The sequence below is a fragment of the Mus pahari genome, chromosome X (assembly GCF_900095145.1).
Source record: "Mus pahari chromosome X, PAHARI_EIJ_v1.1, whole genome shotgun sequence".
Taxonomy (NCBI): Eukaryota; Metazoa; Chordata; class Mammalia; order Rodentia; family Muridae; genus Mus; species Mus pahari.
Genome location: NC_034613.1, coordinates 76,494,047 through 76,502,855, shown reverse-complemented (window position 1 = coordinate 76,502,855; position 8,809 = coordinate 76,494,047). Strand labels below are relative to the sequence as shown.

Genomic DNA, 8,809 nt, shown 5'->3' with positions numbered 1-8,809 from the left:
ACCCTCCCCCTCTGCCCTCTCCTCCCTTCGGCCCTGGGGATGACCAAGTTGCCCCTGGGGCCCCAATTTTTTCTCAGCTCTTCTGTGGTATACAGCGGTATCTGGAATCCCTGAGACTGAGAACCTGTTGCCAAGGACTGCCCCTTGCCCCCTAGCTGAGCTGGGGCCCAGTGGCTTCCCACAGCCAGATACCCAACCAGGGCTTCTTGCAAATCATGTGGTTGTCCTCCTGTGTCCACCTGCCCAGAGCACTGGAACTCTGGTGGTACACAATTTTCTCCCAATCCCTTTATTCCCCAGCACCTACTGCCCAACAGCCCCCTTTTATGCCTTTCCTTACTCTATCTGTCTCAGGTCCCTCTATCCCTCTATCTCCTTTGATTATTTTGTTCTCCCTTCTATGTAGGATTGAAGCAACTACAAATTATTCTTCCTTCTTTTTAAGCTTCCTATGATTTAAGGGTTGTATAATGAGAATTCTGAGCTTTGGGGCTGAGTACATACCATCTATGTTCTTTTCTTTCTGGGTTTCTTTGCTCAGGATTATATTTTCTAGCTCCATCCATTTACCTGGGAATTTTATGAAATCATTATTTTTAATAGCCAAGCAATACTCCATTGCTTAAATGTACCACATTTTCTGAATCCATTCTCCTATTGAGGGTATCTGGGTTATTTCGAGCTTGTAGCTATTATAAATTAGGCTGTTTGATCAAAGTACACATTGGACCTCACACACAAATAGTAGAAGACTTCAATACCCCACTCTCACAAATGGACAGATCAAGGAAACACAAACTAAACATAGATACAGTGAAACTAACAAATTATGAAACAAATGGATTTAACAGATATCTACAGAACATTTCAGCCTAAAACAAAATAATATACCTTATTCTCAGCACCACATGGTACATTCTCCAAAATAGACCATGTAATTAGACATACAACAACATGTAACTTATACAAGAACACTTAATTGATCCCATGTATTCTATTGGACCACCATAGACTAAGGCTGGTCTTCAATAACAACTAAAACAGCAGAAAGCTCAAATACACAAAGAAGGTGAACATCTCTCTACTCAATGATAACTTGATTTGGGAAAAAATAAAGAAGGAAGTTAATGACTTTCTATAATTTAACAAAAATGAAGGCACAATATATCCAAACTTATGGGACACAATGAAAGTAGTACTAAGAGGAAAACTCATATCTCTAACTGCCTCTAAAAAGAAATTGGAGAGATCATACATTAGCAGTTCAATAGCACACCTGAAAGCTCTAGAACAAAAAGAAAGCAAATACAGCCAAGAAGAGTAGACTGCAGAAAATAATCAAAGTCAGGGCTGAAATCAACCTAGTAGAAACAGAGAGAACTATACAAAGAATCAAAAAACTAGAGCTGGGTCTTTGAGAAAATCAAGATAGGTAAACTCTTAGTCAAATTAACTAGAGGGCACAGAGAAAGTATCAAAATTAACAAAATCAGAAATGAAAAGGGAAACAACAGAAAGTGAAGAAAAAAAAACCATCAGATCCTACTACAAAAGCCTATACTTAACAAAGCTGGAAAATCTAAATCAAATGGATGATTTTCTAGACAGATACCAGGTACCAAAATCAGGATCAGATAAATCATTTAAACAGTCCCATAACCCCTAAGAAACTAGAAATAGTCATTAAAAGTCTCCCAACAGAAAAAAAAAAACAAACAAACAAAAAAAAAACAAATTGAGATATAAAATTGATAGATTTTTATTCCTTTGATGAGTTTGAAGTGTCCTTCCCTGTCTCTTTTTATTAATTTTGGTTGAATGTATAATTTAATAGATATTATAATGGCTACTCCAGCTTGCCTTTTGGATGTGTTCGCTTTTCCAGCCCTTTAATCTGAGGTAATATATGTTTCTGCTGCTGAAGTATGTTTCTTGTATGCAGTAGAATAATGGATTATTTTATGATATTTATTCAGTTAGCCACTGTCTTTTTGTTGGAGAATTGATTTGAGTGATACTGAGAGATTATAATGACCAGTGATTGTTAGTTTGTATTATTTCAAAGTTCATGGTCTTAGTGTATGTGTGTGTCTCTGTGTGTGTGTGTCTGTATGTTTATATATGTTTCCCTTATTTTTCTAGCATGTAATAACTTATTTCCTGTATTTTATTGCATTTTTTTTATCCTCCTTGCATGGAGTTTTCCTTCTAGTATTTTTTGTAAGGCTGGATTTATGGATAAATATTGTTTAAATTTGAATTTTCTTGAAATATCTCATATAGTTCATCTGTGGTGTTTGAGAGTTTTATTGGGTATAGTAGTCTAAATTGGCATCTGCATTTTTTTAGGTTGTGCTTCAGTTGTGTTAGGGCTTGCTTTAGTAGTGTAACTGTTCTCTAAAGGGGTCATTTTGTTCTGTGTTTTTGTTGATTCTGTTCAATTAGGGGCCTTTAGACATCTGGGTGCCTTTAGTCTGTGGATGTTCCTGTTGTAGTAGGTATTGGGCTGAGGATCTTACATTAATCGTCCTGAGGTGGCAGCCCCCTGATGGATATTCTTGGGCTGTATGGTTCTGAATCAACAGGTCTGATAAAGGTTTGTTAAGAGGTGGCAGGAGAATGGAAATCCGAAAAGAACAGTAATTGTCTCAGGGTAGTTAGGGCTGAACCAGAGTTCTCAGCATGCTTGGAAGATGTGTGTGGGAAGAGAATAAAACATTTATGCTTCTGTATCAGCAGATCTAATGATGAAGGGCAGAGAGGTGGTGGGATAATGGAGGTTTGCTGGGGATAACAGGCAATTCAGGACAGCTGAGAGTGCCCCTGAAGATTTAGCAGGCAGGAAATATGGGTGAGGGAAGGGAATTGGAACAGAGGGTTTTAAAGTATGTACTTTTAATGCTATTGGATTCCTCTAAACCTGCTGTTATGTTTGTTCTTTCATTTCTACTTTTGTTAATTTGGATGTGTTTTCTCTGCCTTTTAGTAAATTTAAAAAAGGGTTTGTCTAGCCTGTTGACCTTCTCCAAGTTATATCTCTTTGTTTCATTGATTTTCTTTATTTCTGCTTTAACAATTTAATTCATTGGATTGATTATTTCTTGTCATCTACTCTTCTTGTTCTTACTGCTTTTTGTTCTAGAGCTTTCCCATGCACTGTTAAATCCAATTTTATGTAGGTATTTAGTGGTAAGAACTTTCCTTTAAGCACATCTTTCATTGTGACCTAGACATTTGGGTATTATGTGTGTATTCATTTTCATTGAATGCTAGAAAGTCTTTAACTTCTTTTTTCAGTCTTGACATTTTTTCACTCTATAGAGTTATTCAGTTTCCATGAGTTTATAAGCTTTCTGCTATTTCTTTTATTGTTGATATACTGCTTTAACCCATGGTAGTTTGATAGAATGTACAAAAATATTTCAAATTTCTTATATCAGCTCAGACTTATTTTGTGTCTAAGTGTCTTGTCAGTCTTGGACAATAGCTTATGAGGTAAAGATTAGAAAGCACTTTTTTGTTTGTTTGTTTGGGTGAAGTGCTCTATAATATGTTTTGACCCATATATTTTATAACATATGCTAGCTCTAGTATTTTTTTGTATAGTTTTTGTATAGATGTCCAGTCTATTGGTAAGAGAAAGATATTGAAGTCTCCCATTTTCAGTGTATGAGAGTCAGTATATGATATAAGCTGTAGTAGTGATTCTTTTACAAAGTTGTCTGCCTTAGACTTTAGGGCAAAGATGTTAAAACCTTGAAATGTCTTCTTGGTTGACTTTGTTTGATGAATATGTAGTATTATTCCTCATCCCTTTTTATTAGTTTTGGTTTGAAGTCTTTTTAATTTTTAATATTAAAATGTGATATACCAGCTTGCTTCTTAGGTCCATTTGCTTGGAATATCCTTTTCTAATCATTTACACCTAGGTAATATCCATTCTCTATGCTAAGGTTTGTCTCTCATGTGTAGCAGAAGGATGGATCCTGTTTTTGCATCCATTCCGTTAGTGTGTGTGTTTTAGTTGAAGAATGGAAAACACAGATATTAGAGATATCAATGAGCATGTTCCCATTTTTTGTTGCTGTTGCTGCTTCTGGTGTTGTTATTGTAGATATTGGTATTGGTAGTGTTGGTGTATGTGTGTATGCATCTCTTCTTCTGTATTGCTCATATGAGATTATTTATTCCCCATGGTTTCATGTGTGTAGTTAACCTTCTTAACATTCTTAGAGTTTCCCTTCTTTTATGGTTACATTTGTAGGTATTTTTTAAATTGGCCTTATTATGAAACATCTTGCTTTCTACCAAGTACTGCGTTTGGATGTCTTGCTAGGTATAGTAATCTGTGCTGTCATTTTTGTTCTTTTAGAGTCAGCAGCATGTATATGTGATTAGACCATTCAGGTCTTTAGAGTTTCCACTGAGAAGTCAGGTGTGATTCTAATTGATTTGCATTTATATGTTAGTTGGTTTATTTACCTCGCAGCATTTAGTATTCTTTCCTTGTTCTATGTGTATAGTGTTTTGACTATTATATGTTTAGGGAACATCATTTTCTGACTCACAACCTATTTCGTCTTATGTATGCTTCTTATACCAATATAGGCATCACTTTTCTTAGATTAGGGATTTTTTTTTTTTTTTTATTTTGTTCAAAGTATTTTCTTGGCCTTGACACTGGTATTTTTTTCCTTCCTCTATTCCTCTTATGATTAGGGTTGGTCTTTTCATATTGTCTCAGATTTTCTTTTTTGTGTGTCACTAATGTTTTATATTTACTATTTTCTTTGACTGAAAATAGTGTCCGTTTCTTCTATTGTATCTTCAACTCCTGAGATTATCTTTCCCATCTCTTCAATTCTGTCGATGAAGCTTGCCTCTGTAGTTCCTGTTAGACTTCATAAAATTTTCACTTCCATGATTCCTTCAGTTTTTCTTTTCTTTATTGCTTCTATTTCTGTTTTCAGGTCTTAAACAGTTTTATTTAATCCCTTCAAGTGTGTGTTTATGTTTTCTTGTCTTTCTTTGGGGGGTTTATTAATTCCCTACAATTGTTTGTGTTTTCTGGATTTAAGAAATATATTCACTTCTTTTTGAGGACTGCCATCATCTTTATATAGTTGTTTTTAAGGTGTTTTTCTTGTGTGTCAGCTATATTGGAATAGTCAGGGTCTACTGTGATAAAATAGCTGTGTTCCAGTGGATACATTTTGCACTGTATCTTATTGATTGTGCTTTAAGATTGTGTCTAAGTATCTAGGTTTGGGATGATTAAAGGTATAAGTGTTAATTTTTAGATTTGTGTTTTTGTGTGGTTGTTTTGTTCTTTCATTTCTGTTTCCTCTCCAGATTTTTGTGTGGTTGTTTTGTTCTTTCATTTCTGTTTCCTCTCCAGATTTTCAGAGTGCTGTGTGCTGCATTCTTTCCTGGCCTATGAAGATGGTTCACAGGGAATGCCTGCTCATATTCAGGTTAGGTAACTGAGATGAGTTGGACAAAAAAATGTTTGGGGGAGAAGATTTTGTGGTCCTTTGTGGGTGGGATCAGAGATCCTCAGCAGGTTTATAGCTTCAGAGCTAGGATACAATTGGGTGATGTGATCTCAGGGACAGTAGGAGAGGTATAAGTATACCTTCAGTCTACTTATTACCTTGGGAATAGCTCCCCTTGTATTACCAGGGAGTGGCTACTGGAGTTGAGGTTTGGGACAAAGCAACAAATGGTAGGTTTAGGGGGAAGTGAATTCTAGGATCCACGGGATGTGTTAACAAGGGTGAGGAAAGATGCAACTAGTATCCTGTTAAAGTGCTAGAAACAAGGCTGAGGGATGAGGTCTGTAGACAGAGAAGAGAATGTCTTCGGGCAGCCTACCTGTTTTTTGTTTGTTTCTTTGTTTGTTTTGTTTTGTTTTGTTTTGAGACAGGGTTTCTCTGTATAGCCCTGGTGGTCCTGGAACTCACTTTCTAGACCAGGCTGGCCTGGAACTCAGAAATTTGCCTGTCTGCCTCCCAAGTACTGGGATTAAAGGTGTGTGCCACCACCGCCCGGCTCAGCCTACCTGGTTTTATGGGAGGTGGGGCATATGGTTTAGCAGTGGGTGTCTGCTGGATTTGGGTGCTAGGATAAAACTATGAGTTGGAGGAGGTAGATTAGGAGAGGATGGTCTGTGAGATCCACAAGAAATGTGAGGAGAGGTGAGGAAAGGCTGCAGCTGGTTCTCTGTTACAACACTAGGAATGAGATTTGGGCCTTGGGAAACAGCAAGAGAGGAGAATGTCTATGGGCCAGAAGTTAATCCATTCTTAATTGCGCACTATAAAATGTTGCTTCTATTCATACATAAAACTTATAATATTTATTAAGATGCTATAGTCTATACATTCTAACTACCCAATTGAAGCCATTATATTACCAGAGACATTCTAAAATGCAAATAAAAAAATATGCATCTGGCCACTGCCACCACCACCATTACAGTGTGATGGTTGGCTAAAGTGGATGATGGACCGAAGCTGGAGTGTGGTGCTACCACTGCTCGTAGGTGAAGCATGCAGACAGAAAATGGGTAAGAAGAGTTGAGTGAAAACTCAGAATTCAGGTACAGGAGCCACAGCCACTGTGTGACCAAAGGAAATCTTGAACCTGACAAGTGAGCTGTTGCAGAAATGTAGTACTCCTGCACCTGGACCAGGAAAAGAATGGGAAGAGTACATGGAGATCCTGGCTCTAGTTGAGAAAATACAAAAGAAGCAAAAAGTCTGTCTGTTATTTTTGATGGGAAAAGGGAGGATTATTTCCCAGATTTAATGAAATAGGCCTCTGAAAATAGGGCTTCTGTGGACAGTTTTTGAATTGTTAACTTCAAAGGAGAGGGATTTTGTTTGAGATCAACAATAGACATCAAGGCAGAAGAATTATTTTTATAGGTTTCAGGAAATTTACTAATAATTGTTGAATCTGCTAAGAATTCAGTATTGTGGCTTTTGTATTCCCAAGATCAAATTCTCCAAGCTATGGTTTAAATTGCACTGGCCTTTCATATGCTGTGTGAGAGAGCCAGTCCCAACTCTTTCTGGCAACCATACATTCAGACTCCCCCACCTCCTGTAAATATGATATCCCTTTCTACTTCTAAGAAGAGGAATTGTGATGTCTTCAGTTGACACAAGCCATCCGTGATGTCTTCAGCCAGGATAAAACACAACATACCAGTATGCCTATTTCTATAAAATCATCTAAAACCAATCTCATACCAACAAACCGCCTTTGAAAAATTCTTTCACTTAAGAGGACTACAGGAGTGCCATCTCAGCATAACCAAATACGAGTGACCTTCTGATTATTTATGGGATATGTACAATCATATATCAATGGCCTGATCACAACTGGCTATAACCTGGAAGATGACCACTGTGAGTATATGACTCTGTAGGACTTACAGGCTGCAGGTCAGATTTACATTTTTATGGCACTCAATCAAATGCAGAATTTTGATCCACAGTGATTTTCTTTCTTTCTTTTTTTTTTTTTTTTAACTTTGACAATAATTCAGATGACAGAGTGAAAATAAAGTTTGGAGTGAGTAAAAGTGGCAGGGTCTATGCCATGAAGCCTGAGGTAATGCCTCAGGCTGGCATTCCAACATCTAGTATGTTTACATGCATTTTACTGAGCCACCCATTTCTGCCCAACTTCTAGTATTCTGCATGACTGAAGAGGAGCTAAACGAGTATTTGCTAGGAGACAGAACCATTGACAGGGTCATCACTCTGGGGAACTCAGATTTTGCTGTCAACTTAAACAATGAGGTCAAACTTTGGGCATTTTTGGAAGATAGAGCCTCACTTCTTTTAAAAACATATAAAACAACAATTGATGAAGGTAAGATCGTCTTGAAAAAACAAAAACTGACCTCTCTATCGGTGCTACAATGGCCATCAAATTACATTTGAGTAAGAAGGAGATTTTGGATAAAGCAGTGAAGAGTACATCCATGAATCAAGAGTAGTACCACAAGCATATGGAGGAGAGGGCACCACTGCCCAGATACTAGGAGAGTGACCTGGGGCTACTGGAGGGTGATGTGAGGGACTCAAGGCGTTCTCTGGTCCTGAAAAAGCTGAAGGAGGAGGCAGGTGTTCAGGAATCTTTGAGCCTCACAGAGAATGTCAGGAAAATCAAGGCTACTGAAAACAGTGCTCTTCAATGGGGAAATCTCAATCTCTAATGGGACCAGGTTTGAAAAGGAAAGCTTAATGCCAGAAGAAAGTAAAAACATGACTTGAGACACTGAAGAGTCTTCAGGCAGCATGACCAAGGTAAATAAACAACTCTGAGATGTTCACAGGATCCAGTTGAGCAGAAGTTGTTGACAGCCCTCACCACATCACCATGTTCTTTATTAACATTTTTCTTTCTGCAGAAAAGCATATGTTTGTGCTGCTTTATATAAAGTGATTTTTAAATTATTTTAAAGATCAACCTTCCTTATTTGATTAAGATTGCAATCTTGCTTTTGAGCAGAACAAAGAAGGAAGCATCAGCAGAGGGGAGAAGGTGCCCTTGAAAAACTGCAGGCCAGCTCTAAGCACTCACTGCTCTTCCTGGGAAAAGTGAGGCCCATGCTGATCTGTGCTCTGCAGGCCTGCTCTCCTCACTCCAGAATGAATGCTGACTGTGCCTCCTGCTGAGGAGTTGATGTTGAACTCTGGGTTGAGATGAGACTCAGTGAAAAGAAAGTTGGGCGAGGTCATTACAAATAGAGTCTGTACAGAGGGTCAGGATATTGAACAGAGGTATGTAGTAG

At 37.7% G+C, this 8,809-nt stretch overlaps 1 pseudogene; it reads left to right on the top strand.

The window, feature by feature from the left end:
• Positions 1-6,564: 6,564 nt before the first annotated feature.
• Positions 6,565-8,339, top strand: LOC110314097 (annotated as a pseudogene).
• The last annotated feature ends 470 nt before the right edge of the window (positions 8,340-8,809 follow it).